Genomic DNA, 18,088 nt, shown 5'->3' with positions numbered 1-18,088 from the left:
TCATTTGCTCCAAATTCTTCAGGTCGGGCATTGTTTTCTTTATCGGAGAAGACTGAGGCAAAGAAGGCATTGATTTTGTCTGTCTCCTTCTCGCCCTGCCCAGCTCCAGCCTGGGCACCGGGCGGACAGTGCACCCCATGAACCCCACTCCTCCCAAATCGCTGGATGGCTACTCTGCAATCACTTCAGGCCCGGGGTGGAAACAGCAGCAGCAAACGACACCAGCTGAGCGAGATTGCTTTGCAAGATGAGACCTGAGACGGTTGTCTCACGTAAAAATCTTGCAGGGGTTTTCTGTCTGGTTTCTGCAGATTTGTATTTTGTTATTGTACTGTTCCCCTTGTTGGGATGCGTCCAGGGAGACAGGGGCAATTAGCAGGCCCCCAGCTGGCCCCAGCCCACCAGCCGGGCAAACTCCTGTTCTCGGAACAGCTTCAAAACTGCGGCTCAAGCCTCAGAGACCTTTAGAGACCGAGCATGCAAGCCAGCAGAGATAAGAACTCTTTGCAACAGAAGTGGCGGACAGAGGCATATGTAAGCATATTTACAGGCGTTTATTCAGCATCAGGACAAAGGAAAAACATGTCTGCTTCCCTTTGTGCCCAAGTATAAAGCATAAGCAAAAGCTATATACAGTGGAAGTTCCCAGCAGGCTGAGCTGGAAGTAAACAGACATGTGACATACAACAACTCCCCATGCCTGTTCTAAAGGTGGAACGGAAATTCAATATCCTAACACCCCTTGTGCCCCAATGTGAAGCGGAATAGCTACCGCCTCATTCTGTGGACGCCCTCAGGCGGTGGTGGGTTCTCCTTCCTTGGAGGTTTCTAAGCAGAGGTTGGGTGGCCATCTGTCATTGATGCTGTAGCTGAGATTCCTGCATTGCAGGGGGTTGGAATAGATGACCTTTGTTGGTCCCTTTCAACTCTACGATTCTATTATTAATTTAGGTGCATTTTTTATCCTGCCACTTTACAATGGGAATAACACACACACACACCTGAAGAAATAAAGATTCATATAAACTGTTCTTTAGTATTTTGTAATCCAATTTTTTTTCAACTTTTTGGCCTGATATCATAAGTCTCAAATATGCTGGAGTATTCAGATCCTTCTTGGAAGGTAAAGGGACCCCTGACCATTAGGTCCAGTCGCGAACGACTCTGGGGTTGCGGCACTCATCTCGCTTTATTGGCCGAGGGAACCGGGGTACAGCTTCCGGGTCATGTGGCCAGCATGACTAAGCCACTTCTGGCGAACCAGAGCAGCGCACAGAAATGCCATTTACCTTCCTGCTGGAACGGTACCTATTTATCTACTTGCACTTTGACGTGCTTTCAAACTGCTAGGTGGGCAGGAGCAGGGACCGAGCAACGGGAGCTCACCCTGTCGCAGGGATTCGAACAGCCGACCTTCTGATCGGCAAGCCCTAGGCTTTATAGGTTTAACCCACAGTGCCACCCACGTCCCTCTTGGCAGGTAGTATTGCTTAAATCCCCTGGTCTTCAGTAGGCACTGATATTACTTCCAAAACTATTCCAGGCTCTCCTTCCTTTTTTGGGAATTTCCCCCTCAGTGTGGTAGAGAGTTCTCCTGCTTAGCCCCAATTTCATAGAATCATAGAGTTGGAAGAGACCACAAGGGCCATCGAGTCCAACCCTCTGCCAAGCAGGAAACACCATCAGAGCACTCCTGACATATGGTTGTCAAGCCTCTGCTTAAAGACCTCCAAAGAAGGAGACTCCACCACACTCCTTGGCAGCCAATTCCACTGTCGAACAGCTCTTACTGTCAGGAAGTTCTTCCTAATGTTTAGGTGGAATCTTCTTTCTTGTAGTTTGGATCCATTGCTCCGTGTCCGCTTCTCTGGAGCAGCAGAAAACAACCTTTCTCCCTCCTCTATGTGACATCCTTTTATATTTAGTGCTTCCAAATTCCAAGCTGAGATTGAAGCTTATATTTCCGCAGTCTTTCCCACCCAGTCTTTTTGCTTCCTACTTTGCCAAAGGTACAGTAGTACCTTGGTTCTCAAACGCCTTGGTACTCGAACAAATCGGCTCCCGAATGCTGTAACCCCGAAAGGAAGTGTTCTGGTTTGCGAACGTTTTGGGGAAGCCGAACGTCTGACGCGGCTTCCGATTGTGTGCAGGAAGCTTTGGAAGCCGTGCCTTGGTTTCCGACCGGTTTCGGGAGTTGAATGGAACGGATTAAGTTTGAGAACCAAGGTACCACTGTATCATATAAAGGTTCACTTTCATGTATGAATGTGACCTGCAATAGCGTTGAGTCACCAGTATAAATAAGATCAATGCAATATGACCTGATCAATGTTGTGAACTGCCCTGTGGTCTTCGGATGGGCGGTATACAAATTTATAAAATACATTCATACCTCGGGTTGAAGTAGCTTCAAGTTAAGTATTTTCGGGTTGTGCTCTGCGGCAACCCGGAAGTAACAGAGCGTGTTACTTCCGGGTTTCACCGCATGCGCTCAAAATGACGTCACGCGCAGAAGCAGCGACCTGCGTGGAGTCGTGTCTTATGTTTACTTCAGGATGTGAACAGGGTTCCGGAACGGATCCCGCTCGTATCCAGAGGTACCACTGTAATAATAATCCAACACCTGCGGCGGAGACTCTGGCAACTACATTTTGAAGCGACGGAAGCTTCTGGCTTGTCTCCCGAGGGAGCCCCACAAAGAGCGCATAGAGAGGCAGAATGAAGTCCGGACAGCCACAGGGTCAAATCTCCATTCTGGCCTAGACTCATTTGGTGACTGGGAGATAAATCCATCTTGCGCCTCCATCCCGTGATTCTCTCTGGGATGCCAAGGCAAGCCTGCAAAGCATCTTTCTCCAAAATCTTCTTTCTTTAAACAATTCCTGCCTTGTGTGCGTGTCCGTTTATTCCTCTCTCCCCCCCCCTTCCCAGCCTCCCCCTCCCAGTTAATTAGCGCAACATTAACCTCTGCCTGGGGTTTTATTTCCTATCGAGCGGCATGTTCATTAATCCAGATTCTGGCAAAGGGCTCTAATTGATGGCAGCCTCCGGACGGCGTGGGCTGCGGCCGGGGAGCCTTTTGAAAATGGCTCCGTGGCTCGATGGGGGATTGGGAGGACGGGGTCAGAGGTTAAAGCATTTATCGAATCTCCTCAATTGCTGGAGCTTCCTATTTATCCCGCCTGACCCCCATAACAAAACCCGGCACCGATTTCCAATGCAGGAGCCGCTGTCTGTCAAGCGCCGCCAGAACCGCGTGCTCGGCTCCACGGCTGGGGGAAACGCCGTGGTCTGAAGGCAGCCCTGTGTTGCGCCCTCTTCTGCTTCCAGGGTCCTGCCCTGAAAATTGGGAATCGCCATTAAAAGCAAGAGTGTTCCTGAGCATAAATAACTTGCTCGTCGTTAAGATCAAGTACTTTGGCCACCTCATGAGAAGAGAAGACTCCCTGGAGAAGACACTGATGCTGGGAAAGATGGAGGGCACAAGGAGAAGGGGGCGACAGAGGATGAGATGGTTGGGTGGTGTTCTCGAAGCTACCAGCATGAGTTTGACCAAACTGCGGGAAGCAGTGGAAGACAGAGGTGCCTGGCGTGCTCTGGTCCAGGGGGCCACGAAGAGTCGGACACGACTAAACGACTAAACAACAACAACAACAAAAGATCAAGGAGCAAGATGGAAAGATGAAAAACTTGGGCAGACAGATAAGCTGGACATTGCGATGCTCAGAAAATTCTATCCCTGCCATAAATGGCTTAGTTGAAGATTCCAGCATCTTCAGCTAAGATGACTCCTAGGTCTCTTCCAACTTTGCAATTCCATAATTCTATGGGCAGAGGGCTTGGAAAGCAAGCCTGATGAGGAACGGTTGAAGGAGCTGGTTCTGTTTAGCCTGGAGAAGAGGAGACTGAGACAAGATTTGAAAGCTGTTTTCAAATATCTGAAGGGCTGTCCTATGGAAGAGGGAATAAACTTTGTTTTCTCCTGCTTTGTGTGCTGGGCCCGGGGGTAACCCGACTAACGCGGTCCAGGGCCTGTCCAGAATCTGAAGGTTCTGCTAGGAGTCAGTCCGACAGGGCCAAGGCAGGACACGAGGCAGGAAACCAGGCAAGGTCAGGCACAGGATCTCAGGCAGGATCTGGCAAACAGCAATGTTGATCCCCCAACCTGGGGTGGGGTCTGACAGCCTTTTATTTTTGTCGGGGTAACAGCCGGTCCTGATCCCCCGGTGACTCACCTCCCTGTCTCACCCAAAGGCGAGCACTCCTTCTGCGAGTACTCAGGTCTCTCCTTCTCTCAGACCTTAGTCTCTGCAGCTCGGGAGACGTCGGTGGGTGACTAGACCCAGGGGCCGCCTCAGCCTCCCCTGACCCAACCGGTAGTGGAGCAGCTGTAAGTGATGGCCCAGCTGGAGGCAACGAGGGAATCCCTGCATCTGGAGCCAGGGCAGGCTCAGGCCCCTGACTCAGCCCAGCTGGTGTTTGTTGCAGGGGAACCTGTGCAGACTGGGACTCTTCAGGATCAGGCCCCAGACTTGGTTCAGATGATGCCTGAGGCAAAGGATCCAGTGCGGACTGAGTCTCCTCTGGTTCCGAGTCTGAGCCCGAGTCCCATCACACTCTGGAAGGTAGGACTTGGCTTCCAGTTCCAAGGCAGGCGATTCCGACTAAACATCAGGAAGAACTTTCTGGTAGTAAGAGCTGTTTAACTGTGTGATGGAAGGTGGTTGAATCTCCTTCCCAGAAGGTTTTCAAGCAGAGGTTGGATGGCCCTCTGTCATGGATGCTTTAGCTGAGATTCCTGCATTGCAGGGGGTCAGACTAGATGACCCTAGGGTCCCTTCCAGTTCTACAATTACATGAATACAGGGCAGCACATACCTAGATGTTCTCCTGTGCATAGGATGCTGCCTTCACCTGAGTCAGAGCATTGATCCATCTCACTCAGCGCTGTCATAAGGCAGTTTTGCCTCCAGTTTTGCCTCCATATTGCAACCTGTTCTCTCCACTCCTTTCGTTCAAGGCAACGGCAGCAAGCCAGAGCTGGACTCACCCCTATTTGCATGGCTCCAGCTCCAACATTATCACAGCGGCCACGACTCTTTCAATTCCCTTTTGGAGGCTGCAGAAAATCCAACCTGACTGCCTCTGTGCCCCTGTCTCAAGAGCGTCCCTCATCCCTGCCTTCCTGAAATCTCACGCAGCTGCCAGCCTTTAATGCTGAGCACACAAAATTTCCTACAGGTGGCTCAAAGAAGCGAGCCATGTTGCGCGCTGCGAGGAAAAGACGCTGCAACTTCCTCCCATTTAAAAAACACACAACGAAAACAGGAAGCAAATGAAAATCCTAGATGTTTCTTGACTTGGGGGTGGACGGGACTTTTTCCAGGCCTTAAACTGGATTGGTTAGACCCTAAGCGAGACCCACCTGCTGTCTCTTTTGAAGAATTAACGTGGTCCTCCCGCCAGCTAGGAATGGAGGTGCTCCCAGCCCCCCCCCCCGTGATAGTGACAAAGCCCCTACGCCCCGGACCCCCCCCTTCCATCTGACACGAGATTCATGGCGCCTCTGCTGAGCGCCGGCCTCATTATTCTCTCCCAGCTAATTAACTGGCTCTCTCCTGGCTGAGATAAGGGTGCTAATTAACAGCCATTCTCCCCTGGCTGTACATCTGTATCAGGGTCCTTTGTGAGGCTCCTGCCATCGGGGCTGCGGAATCGAATCCCGCGGAGGGTGGCGGCTTCTCTAGGGCGGGGCGGTCGATGCCCATAAATCCACAGTGGGGAGATAAGAGCCCAGGAGTCTGAGCTCCCCCCGCTCTGCCCACACAGCATCGATCCCGGGGGTGTGGGGCATAAATAACGCGCGTCTTGTGGCTTCCTGGTTGGCATTAATCTGCCGGCCGGTCCCTTGGACGAGGGGGCTAATCTCCCCGAGCGATCTGCGTCTCCATTAGGGCCTCGCAAAAGGGGACAGAGGCAGGAGTGATGAGGACCACTGAGCCACCGGTTGCGCCTGCCAAAGGAGGAAGACTTGCAGTTGAATTTGGGATTAAGTACAGTGGACAGAGCCTAGGATTTGCCGATCAGAAGGTTGGCGGTTCGAATCCCCGTGATGGGGTGAGCTCCCGTTGCTCGGTCCCTGCTCCTGCCCACCTAGCAGTTTGAAAGCACGCCAGTGCAAGTAGATAAATAGGTACCGCTCCGGCGGGAAGGTAAACGGCGTTTCCGTGTGCTGCTCTGGTTTGCCAGAAGCGGCTTAGTCCTGCTGGCCACATGACCCGGAAGCTGTACGCCGGCTCCCTCGGCCAATAAAGCAAGATGAGCGCCACAACTCCAGAGTCAGCCATGACTGGACTTAATGGTCAGGGGTCCCTTTTCCTTTACCTTACAGTGGATGCTCAGGTTGCAAATGTGATCTGTGCGGGAAGCACGTTCACAACCCACAGCATCCGCAGCGCTGCGTCTGTGCACGCACGGGTCGTGATTCAGCGCTTCTGCGCAAAGTGCGATTTCGCACTTCTGCGCATGTGCAACCGCCAAAAACTGGAAGTAACCCATTCTGGTACTTCCAGAGTGCGGTGCAGTGCACAACCCGAAATCGCACAACCCGAAGCATCTGTAACCTGAGGTATGACTGTACAGTGGTACCTCGGGTTACAGACGCTTCAGGTTACAGACGCTTCAGGTTACAGACTTGGCTAACCCAGAAATAGTACCTCGGGTTAAGAACTTTGCTTCAGGATGAGAACAGAAATCGTGCAGCGTCAGCGGGAGGCCCCATTAGCTAAAGTGGTACCTCAGGTTAAGAACAGTTTCAGGTTAAGAACGGACCTCCAGAATGAATTAAGTTCTTAACCCAAGGTACCACTGTATGTCTATTTTGGCTTCTTCTTTGAGGGCAGTGTCCACATGATGCCTTCAAGATGTCGTTGGACTCCAACTCCCATCAGCCCCAGGCAGCATGGAGAGCGCGGAGGGCTGATGGGAGCTGGAGTCTCAAGATCCAGAGAGCAGTGTGTTGACTAAACCCTGCTCTGTGCAAGGAGATGCTGGCTAAACGTCAGGAAGAACTTCAGAGCTGGGACAGTGGCATGGACTGGACAAGAGGAGACTGAGAGGAGAAAGGAGAACCATCTTCAAATATCTCAAGGGGGGCCTCATGAAAGAGGGAACAAGCTTGTTTTCTCCTGCTCTGGAGGGTAGGACTCGAACCCATGGCTTCGAGTCAGAAGCAAGGAGATTCTGACTCAACATCAGGAAGAACTTCCTGGCAAGAAGAGCTCGTTCAACAGTGGTGGACTCTCCTTCCTTGGAGATTTTAAAGCAGAGTTTGGGTGACCACCTGCAATGGATGGTTCTAAAAGAGAATTAGACAAATTCAAGGCTATCAGTGCCTACCAACCAGGATGGCTCTCCTATGCTGGAGGCAGTGATGCTTCTGAATACCAGTTGCTGGAAACCACAAGAGAAGGGCTCTTGTGCTCAGATCACCCGCTTGCTGGTTTCCCTTTGGGGCAACTGTTCAGCCACTGTGAGAACAGGATGCTGCGCCAGATGGGACCACTGGCCTGATCCAGCAGGATCTTCTTCTGCAGCTCAGGGCTCATCCACATTTTGCCTCGTGTTTTCTAGACACAGAAAGCGCATTGAGGCGTCGCTCCCTGTGGTTGCCCATGACTCAGTTCCATAAATCAGCGAGCTCAACACACAAGCCTGGTAGACCTCTATCTTGGTATTGGCCGTTAGCATCACCTTCTCCCAACCCTTTTGGAGAGGAAAGGCATTGCCGTAGCTGCCTTGCCAACACGCTTGTCCAGCTCAGGGTCGATGGAGAGGTTGCCGGTTAGGGTGGTACCCAGGTAGACAAAATTGTCTGTGATCTCAAGCACGTGGTCAGCCCTGCCAAAGCACAGCAAAAATGGGGGGAAACCCCACTGAGTGCTTGTAGAGTGAAAAGTTTCAAGACTTCAGCAGGAAACGACAGGACTTAGAACGATGGGAAACGAAGCAGGATGGGGCCTTTGGGGGCTGATCCGGCAGGGCCTTGTAAAGTTGGTCTGTGATTTGTGTGTTCAGATACACTTGCCTCTTCCGCATCTGATTCTTCTGGATTCAGGAGGGAAGTGAAAAGATAGTAGCAGCAGCAGCAGCAGCAGCAGCAGCAGCAGCAGCAGCAGCAATAATAATAATAATAATAATAATAATAATAATAATAATTTATTACTTATACCCTGCACATCTGGCTGGGCCTCCCAAGCCACTCTGGGCAGCTCCCAACAGAATATTAAAAACACGATAAAACATCAATCATGAAAAACTTCCCTAAACAGGGCTGCTTTCAGATGTCTTCTAAAAGTCAGATAGCTGTTTATTCCCTTGATATCTGATGGGAGGGTGTTCCACAGGGCGGGCGCCACCACCGAGAAGGCCCTCTGCCTGGTTCCCTGTAACCTCACTTCTCTCAGCAAGGGAGCCGCCAGAAGGCCCTCGGAGCTGGACCTCAGTGTCCGAGCTGAATGATGGGGGTGGAGACGCTCCTTCAGGTATACAGGACTAAGGCCGTTTAGGGCTTTAAAGGTCAGCACCATTGGAAGCTTGCCCTATTCATCATTGTCTTTCCCTCCCTTTCCTTGTAATAATTGTTTTCATAAACATATGTCCAAACTAACAAACAACCATGCAAACAATAACCGAACCAGGCTCTGTGCATATTCAGTATAAGAAAACAAATTACAGAGATGCTGTAGCATATAGCCAGGATTTTAAGCGGCGTCCGTATAGCCCATGGGTAGGCAAACTAAGGCCCAGGGCCTGGATCCAGCCCAATCGCCTTCTAAATCTGGCCCACGGATGGTCCGGGAATCAGCGTGCTTTTACATGAGTAGAATGTGTGCTTTTATTTAAAATGCATCTCTGGGTTAATTGTGGGGCATAGGAATTCGTTCATTATTATTTTTCAAAATATAGTCCGGCCCCCGACAAGGTCTGAGGGACAGTGGACCGGCCCCCTGCTGAAAAAGTTTGCTGAACCCTGGTACAGTGGTACCTCAGGTTAAGTACTTAATTCGTTCTGGAGGTCCGTTCTTAACCTGAAACTGTTCTTAACCTGAAGCACCACTTTACCTAATGGGGCCTCCTGCTGCCACTGTACCGCTGGAGCACGATTTCTGTTCTCATCCTGAAGCAAAGTTCTTAACCTGAAGCACTATTTCTGGGTTAGCAGAGTCTGTAACCTGAAGCGTATGTAACCCAAGGTACCCCTGTATAGCCCAACTAGAAGGAGAAGTGAGTCATGGGAGGAATGCTTAAATATAAGACTCTCCCTATGTCAGCGCTGCCCGAGGTCCCAGCTCACAGAAGACCAACGCTGCTTCGTTCTTTAGTATAAAAGTCTTTATTGAAGTTCAGTTTCACTTCCACACGCGCAGCGTGCAACGCTACGTCTCTAACCTTAGACCGCCGAAGCTCCGTCTGAATCTCCTCCCCCCTGACACCAGTTTAAGACTCTAGCCTTACTCCACCTCTTCCTCTGTTCCTTCCTCCTCTGGGTCCGCCTGCTAGTCGGGGTCTCACCCTTCCTAGACTCTTCTGACGCTGAGTCCCCTGACTCTTCCCCCTCCCTCCTTCGGGCTTTAGGACCTGGCTCCCAATCCGGGTTTTCTGCTGTCCCGCGCTCCTGCACATTTGAACTTGGCGCGCGCGCGCAGTCTCCCACTTTCCTTCTGACCGTTACACTTGTGTCACTGCTCCCTCCTTCGGGGAGGCTAGCTGGACCTGACCTCCCCTCCGTTTCCCCACTTCCCGATGGGGGCGTGGTTATCCCTGACTCATCTTCTCTCCCTGCTGGAGGAGAGGCTGGTCCTGACTCATGTGACCCTTCCCCCCCACTGTGCTCTGGTGGGGGAACTGGTCCTGATCCTCCGCTGCTCCCTTGGGAGTCCCCGCTGGCCCCTTGCTTCTGGTGCGTCCCCCCTGGGACCCCCCTTGCCCTTACCATAGGCGCCCCCTTCTGGGAATCTTCTGATTCGCTGGAGAAGCTCATGGAATCTCTCGGGTCACTGTCATACTCCCCTACGCTCCCCTCTGATTCCTCTCCTCCGCTCTCTATTTGCTCTCTCCCCTGCTCTTCTGCTCCTGAGCCTCTGACACCCTATTTATAGAATCAAAAAATGGAGACCAGTTTGTCCATTTAGCTCAGCATTGTCTACCCTGACTTGCAGAAACTCTCCTGAGTTTGAGATGCTTCTGGGTTTTCAGAATGTTCCGGGAGTCGGATTATTGCACAGGGAGATAACTTGCCTTGCGGAAGGACGGAAGGCGGAAGGGAGAATTGCACGGGCCCAGAACACACACACACACACACACACACTCCCTCCCCTCCTGACCAAGGAAAGACGAAACAAGTGAAATGAGCTGTTTGAAAAGAATGAAGGCGCCAGGCTTTTCAGGCTTATGAGGAGCAGCAGCCCAGCCAATATCAGGGTCATAAATTAAGGGGGCGAGAAAGCAGCGCTGAGTGACGGACGCGTTTGAGTTGAGCGGCGATGCCCTGGCGGCCTCTCGGCTGCAAATGGATGGCTTTTCGATAGCTCCCATTCACGGCCACCCAGAAGAAAGGAAGGGCATAAATAAGGAGCTTTTCTCTGCCCGTGTGTCAGGGGCTGGCAGCTGCTTCCATGGTGCTCTGCCCAACAGGACCCCACTGCCTGTGCAGGGAATGCCAGATGGATCTCTGCTTGTTGGGCTTATGGGGGGGGGACTGATGCTGGGGGCAGAGGAGCCACACCAGTCTCACTCCGCCCCCCTCCATCTTGCCTCAAGTGCCATCAGGAAAAGGTAACTGATAAGCAAAGTATGCCCCATCGAATGCTTTTCTGAAGTTATTTTTGCCTCTGCTTTTGGAACATCCTATAGTTAAAGCTGTGGTTTTCCCAGTAGTGATGTATGGAAGTGAGAGCTGGACCACAAAGAAGGCTGATCGCCAAAGAATGGATGCTTTTGAATTCTGGTGCTGGAGGAGACTCTTGAGAGTCCCATGGACTGCAAGAAGATCAAACGCATCCATTCTGAAGGAAATCAGCCCTGAGTGCTCACTGCAAGGACAGATCCTGAAGCTCCAATACTTTGGCCACCTCATGAGAAGAGAAGACTCCCTGGAAAAGACCCTGATGTTGGGAAAGATGGAGGGCGCAAGGAGAAGGGGACGACAGAGGACGAGATGGTTGGACAGTGTTCTCAAAGCTACCAGCATGAGTTTGACCAAACTGCGGGAGGCAGTGGAAGACAGGAGGGCCTTTCGTGCTCTGGTCCAGGGGGTCACGAAGAGTCGGACACGACTAAACGACTAAGCACCAACAACAACAGAATCTCAGAACTGTATGGTTGGGAGGGATCCCAAAGGCCATCTAGTCCAACCCCTGCAATGCAGGAGAAATCCTGTGGCAATGAGTCCCACTGGCCAGATGGGGTTGTTATTCAAAGTGCCTCCTCCACCCCTCCTGTTTTCCTTTGTTCTGCTGCCTACTTGAGCCTCTCTTCCTGCTAACAGCCTGGGGGCTATGTGACACCCCCTCCTATGCGCATTGCCCTCCCTCACCCCCACTAAGGCTGCCCCACATTTCTGAGAGTGGATAGACTCTCCCCCCATAGACCCTCACGTGCTCCAAAATTTCCAGGTGGGAGGAAGGCTTCATATTGTTCCTCCCCCCCTTGTTCTAATCCAAAGGCATTGGACTGCAAAGACTTATTTTGAGCAAGTCCAGCTAATGAATTAAGCTGACTTCCTCTTCCTTACGCCTCTTAACAAAGAAGTAAGTTCAAAAATTAGATTTGCTTACTTACATTGGTTCGCAGCAGTGGCAACAGTAAAAACTAGGCAGGCAAAATACTTACATTTATGGTAGCAACAGCTTTCGCTATGTGCCAGGAGCAACCCAAGGCATATGTCCTTTCATGGCTGGCCACAAGAAGAGAAAAAGAGGAACAGGAAGTCGTCTATGCTCCTTCCTCTCCAGGAGAGGAGGGGAAATGACATCACACAAAGCCCTCTCTGCCAATTGTGTTTCTATGGTCCGGGTGTCAACAACACAGCTCTGCAGACTTAGCGCCTTCTCGTACTGATTTGCAAGAACATTCATTTGTTAGGTTTGGCTGCCAATCCACACTTACTGTGCCCCTAAAGGGGAGACACCAAAGGGCACTTGCTGCTTTTCCTTTGGAGTTGCCCACCTGCAATTGCCCAGCTGGCACCTGGTCTGTGGGCTGTGAGGCGGGTCAGTTGGCCACAGCTGTTTCCACTCTCCATCTGCTCCTGCTCTGAATTTGACTGACTCAGCCACAGTGTCCTGGCTGGCCATGGCGAACAGAGTGGGCAGATAGATGGGACGAGAGTTTCCACCCATCCTGGTGCAACGGAGCTTTGCCTCAGTTTCTTCTCCTCTGCAGCCTGTTAGAAGCTCTTGGTTCTTACTATGGCCCACCATCCTTTGGAACATGATGTAGAACCATAGGATTGTAGAGTTTTAGTGCAGAAGTTGCAATGCAAAAGATCCTTCAGATGCTGGGCACTGTAATAATGATGATGGTGATGATGATGATGATGATGATGATGATGATAATAATAATAATAATAATAATTTATTACCATATTTTTCCATGTATAAGGCGCCCCCTACTTTTGGGGACCCCACATTTAGAAAATGGGCATATGCACTATCTGTGTATAAGACGCCCCCAGATTTTTAACCATAATTTAAAGTAAAAACCTCCCAGTCTTATACATGGAAAAGTACAGTCATACCTCGTGTTGCGTTTGCTTCATGATACGTTTTTTCTGGTTGTGTCCCACGGCGACCTGGAAGTACCGGAAAGGGTTACTTCTGGGTTTCACCGCTTGAGCATGCGCAGACGCGCAAAATGACATCACACGCATGCGCAGACGTGGCAAATCACTACCTGCGCAGACGCAGGTTGCGTTCTGCTCATGTTGTGGACGGGACTCTGGAACGGATCCCGTTCGCAACCAGAGGTACCATTGAAGTTATACCCCACCCATCTGGCTGGGTTTCCCCAGCCGCTCTGAGCGGCTTCCAACAAAATATTAAAAATACAATAAAACATGGGACGGGCTGTTTCCCCCCCAGAAAGCATTTCCTTAGGCCTCAGGTCCCTTCCCCTTTTTCTGACCATGTTCAGCTCTGCCACTGTCCTTTCTGAGATGCGTTTGCTAAATCTGCAGGACCCTGCGTTTCTTTGCAGCAGGGATACCTTGCTGTGCGTTCTTCCTCTAATACAGAGCCACACTGGGCACAGCCCCATATATAACACCGCCCCCCCAGTGAGAGGGGTCGGGTTGCATTGCACTCAACCCTCCCAGCCTCTCGCCCACTCGGATCCTGAAGAGCCCCCAGATGCTCATTTCGGCGCTGGGCTCCCTCTGCAAACCACATCAGCTGTGCAAAGCCACAGAGGTCAGCGAGGGAAGGTCACGGGGACGAGAGATTGCGGCCCATCGGTCAGCAATGGAGGAGACCCTCCTGACCATGGGGTTGGGGACTCCCCTGCTCTTTTGTGGGGGGCAATGGGAAGCAGTCACGGCGGGACTGCCTCGTCTGCAAGGCCCTGCGGAATGCCCCCCTCTCAACCCACCCTTCCCACTTTGTGGGCATCAGGTGCTGGAAGGGACGCTGTGCCGCCGCGCCCTCTGGTCCGGGTGACCCAAAAGGCTGTTAATTAGACCTGGACGTGCTGTGAAGGGCTGTCGATGCCTCAGGGTTATTGGAATTGATTTCAGTTTAGATGGTGAGCCAGGCCTGCGGGCAGGAAGCATGCTGGGAAACTCGCGCGGGGCTCTCCGGCAGGAGCTGCTTACAGTCCTGCTTTCAGGACCCTGGGAAGGTTTGGGGAGCCTGGGCTCCTCCTCCGTTTTCTCTTGGGTGATGATGAGACCTTGGTGACGACCCCCAGCTCAGTGGCAGAGCTCTACCATAGGATGGAAGGAAGGAGCCCAGTTCAATCCCTGACTCCCCACTTGGCAAAGGGCAAAGACCACCTTCGACTCAGCTGCCAACCTGAGAAGTCCATCTTGGCCCCAGCCCCTCGTTCGGGAACTTGAAGCCCAATAAGAGCACAAGAAGGGAGCCCAATTTGCCCACCACCCTGTTGTCACAGAGGCTTGTTCATATAGTTTCTGTTTGACATGTTTGCCATACCCTTCGTTTAAAGGCCGGTTTATGGTGCAGGATCATGAACAACCGAGTGCCCATGCAAAATGTAATGCCCATCCAATGCAAGAAGCTAAAGCAGTCCTATAAATGTGGTTCATTATAATAAGCAATGCATAATAAGATAAGATCAAGGGATGCGGGTGGTGCTGTGGGTTAAACCACAGAGCCTAGCACTTGCCGGTCAGAAGGTCGGCGGTTCGAATCCCTGTGACGGGGTGAGCTCCTGTTGCTCGGTCCCTGCTCCTGCCAACCTAGCAGTTCGAAAGCACGTCAAAGTGCAAGTAGATAAATAGGTACCGCTCCAGTGGAAAGGTAAAATGCGTTTCCGTGTGCTGCTCTGGTTTGCCAGAAGCGTCTTAGTCATGCTGGCCACATGACCCGGAAGCTGTACACCGGATCCCTTGGCCAATAAAGCGAGATGAGTGCCGCAACCCCAGAGTCGGCCATGACTGGACCTAATGGTCAGGTCCCTTTACCTTTAATAAGGTTAAAAGGTAAAGGAGCGAGGGAGCCAGCATTTGTCCACAGACAGCTTTCCGGGTTGTGTGGCCAGCAGAACTAAACTGCTTCTGGCACAACGGAACACTGATGGAAACCAGAACACACGGAAATGCTGTTTACCTTCCCGCCACAGTGGTACCTATTTATCTACTTGCACTGGTGTGCTTTCGAACTGCTAGGTTGGCAGGAGCTGGTGAAATCCTGTAACTATACCACAGATGTTCTGGGTTTTTGTTGCTGATCCTGCTTTTGCTGCAGTGTAGTGCAGGAGCACCCCTCCAGATGGCAATGATGCGCACAGGGCAAGCAACACAGAACGACTAATAAAGACAGCTGATGCGCAGACAGTCCAGTATAAATTCACCGCAGGTGCACGATCGCTGCACCAGTGACATGTTGTGAAAAACGCATGTGAAAACCACCAGTCTGGAGAATCCCTGTAATTTGGGCTTTTAGCTAAACGGTGCGGTCCAGCGACCGGCTCAAAATCCATGGGCTTGGGCACTGGTCAGCTTGGAGTGCAAAGACCCTCCTGTCCAGAAGCCCCTTTCTCCGTCCGTGGTGCCCCCTTTTCCTCTGGGACGCTGGCCGCGTCTTGCCGCCGGTGCCCCTTAATAGAAACCGCTCTGTCAAGAACGGAAGCGATTATCGTAAAACATTTCCAGAGGGAGCCGGAACGAGATTAACAAGCTTTCTGACAAGCTGACAATTTTATAAGCTGATAATGCAGCATGTAGCTTGGGCCGCAGAGGGCAGGTGAGTAATTAGCAAAGTAGACCAGGAAGAGGAGGAGGAGGAGGAGACGAAAGAAGCATCCTTCATGCCAGAGCAAGAGAGCAAGTGCCTCTTTGTGGAGGAAAACTGGTGAAGTAGGCCCTGGGACATTTGTTTGGGCACGTACCCCTCATCTCTGCTTGGTCTAGGTCTAGCTCTGCATTCAAATCCTGCCACAAAACACTGTCCTGCCAAGATAGCAGGCAGCCACCTAATCTAATCAATGCACACCCGCACTGGAACGTGGGCACTCTTGCAGAAGTCATTTTCTGGGAATGGGGGACATTTTCCCAAATCTGCCGTATTAAGCAGTTGGTTCCTTACCTTTCTCGTCCTGATCTGGCCACAGTGATCCATGCTACAGTCACCTATAGGCTTGATTATTGTAATTCGCTCCATGCGGGGCTGCCCTTGAAGCTGACCCAGAAACTCCAGCGGGTGCAGAATGCTGCGGTGAGACTCCTTACGGGGTCCTTGCCGCAGGATCACATTCATCCAGTGCTTTACCAACTGCACTGGCTCCCGGTGGAGTACAGGATCAGGTTTAAGGTGCTGGTTTTGACCTTTAAAGCCCTATACGGCCCAGGACCCTCATACCTACGGGACTGCCTCTCCTGGTATGCCCCGCGGAGGACCTTAAGGTCCACAAATGACAACATTTTGGAGGTCCCATGTCACAAGGTGGTTAGATTGGTCTCAACTAGGGCCAGGGCCTTTTTAGTACTGGCCCCGACTTGCTGGAACGCTCTGGCACAAGAGACCAGACAAGGGACTTGACATCTTTCCGCAGGCCTGCAAGACAGAGCTGTTCTGCCTGGCCTTTGGTTTGGACTCAGTCTGACTCTTATGTTTCCCTACCCTTATGGTTTTGATCTATGGGCTATTTTTGAAATGAGGCTGCATTTTAAATTGCATTTTAACCTGTATTTTAAATTGTTTCCTCCCCCCCTATTATGTTTTTACTGTAATTTTACTGGTGTTAGCCGCCCTGAGCCTGGCTCTGGCTGGGGAGGGCAGGGTATAAATAAACTTTATTATTATTATTATTATGTGAAGATACTTTCCGTGGCTCAGTGGCAGAGCATGTGCCTTGTGGGTGAGAGGTCCTGAGTTCAAGTCCTGTCATCACTGTGGACGATATGGGGCTAGATCAGTGGTTTTTCGGGCCACCTTCTCCTTGAATCCTTAAATTCATGCCCTACTGTATCAAAAACATTAATGAATGAATGAGCACAAGGATGCCGCACTGATAAATAAAGCATGCAAAACGATTTTAAAAAGGAGCGAAGTTAGGCGTGTCAACAGAAATTGTCAGGGCACAGAATCCAGCTTTTCTTGCCACAGAATGCGTGGGAACAATTTTTTTGAAGAATCCTATAATTGTGGCGTTGGAGGGTCACCAAAGGTCATCTAGCTCAACCCCCTTGCAATGCAGGAATCACAGCTAAAGAATTGCTGCTGTACCTGTTGCAGACAGCCGTAAAAGCTGTCTAGATCCATAAGAATATTTTTTTACATGTTTTCCTGAATGCAGCTAAAGAGTGGAACCACATGCAGGTAAATTTGGGGGGTGAGATGAGCTGTCTGTTTTAATGCAGTTACAGATAGGTAGCCGTGTTGGTCTGCCATAGTCAAAACAAAATTTTTTTTTCCTTCCAGTAGCACCTTAAAGACCAACTAAGTTAGTTCTTGGTATGAGCTTTCGTGTGCATGCATCTGAAGAAGTGTGCATGCACACGAAAGCTCATACCAAGAACTAACTTAGTTGGTCTTTAAGGTGCTACTGGAAGGAAATTTTTTTTTTGTTTTAATGCAGTTCACACAAGACTCTCTATTATATCCATCACAACTGGCTGCACGGAAATGGTTACTCCGTTTTAATTCTTGCGCTCTGGGAAGGATCCGCGAAGTCCAGAGTCAAGTAATGGACGTTGAAGCAGGAATAGGTCTCCACTCCAGGTTTTTGCTATTTCAGCCTCATCAATCTGTGTTTTATCTTCAGTTTTCCTTTGGAAGTGCCCTCATTCCTGACCAGCTGACCTCTGTGCTAGGCAGTTTATCTCAAAGGTTAATCTGCGTTTTTCTAAATCCTGCATTTCTAACCCGAACTCTGATGTTTTAAAATTTTTATAGCCTTTTCCCTCTGGTTTTGTCGCCCTCTGCTGGAGAGAATCAATCCTACGTCACAAAATATTTCTTTGCCACAGAACCAAGAGGGATCAATAACAAAACAGCTTTTTCTAAGTTCTTAATTTATAGCGTGACCTTTATCTAGGGGTTTTACATAAACTTGGGCATATACCGCGATAGCCAAAATTATTTAGTAAGAAATATTACGTTCTTCAGCCTGCACTGATCATGGAAAAGAAAGACATGTTTGCATGAGCCGAAACCTTGATTCCTTCCATCATTCATAGATATAATCCTGCACAATTTATTCTGATTAGCCAAATGGGGAAAGGGTTGTGTTGAGCACTGAAGACCCAGTCCAAACCACTGATATCTTCATAAAACCATAGAATTGTAGAGTTAGAAGCAACCCTGATTGTGATCTAGTCCCACACCTTTAATGCCAAACTCACAGCTGA

The 18,088-nt window shown here is 50.6% G+C and overlaps 2 protein-coding genes across 2 annotated transcripts in view; one reads left to right on the top strand and one right to left on the bottom strand.

Annotated features, from left to right (window-relative positions):
* Positions 1 to 18,088, bottom strand: part of RPP25L (ribonuclease P/MRP subunit p25 like) — a 190,466-nt gene that overhangs the window by 162,592 nt on the left and 9,786 nt on the right. The window lies entirely within an intron of this gene.
* Positions 1 to 18,088, top strand: part of ARID3C (AT-rich interaction domain 3C) — a 113,521-nt gene that overhangs the window by 85,670 nt on the left and 9,763 nt on the right. The window lies entirely within an intron of this gene.

The sequence above is a fragment of the Podarcis raffonei genome, chromosome 11 (assembly GCF_027172205.1).
Source record: "Podarcis raffonei isolate rPodRaf1 chromosome 11, rPodRaf1.pri, whole genome shotgun sequence".
Lineage (NCBI taxonomy): Eukaryota > Metazoa > Chordata > Lepidosauria > Squamata > Lacertidae > Podarcis > Podarcis raffonei.
The sequence above is the reverse complement of the archived record's forward strand: the minus strand, read 5'-3'. Positions and strand labels throughout refer to the sequence as shown.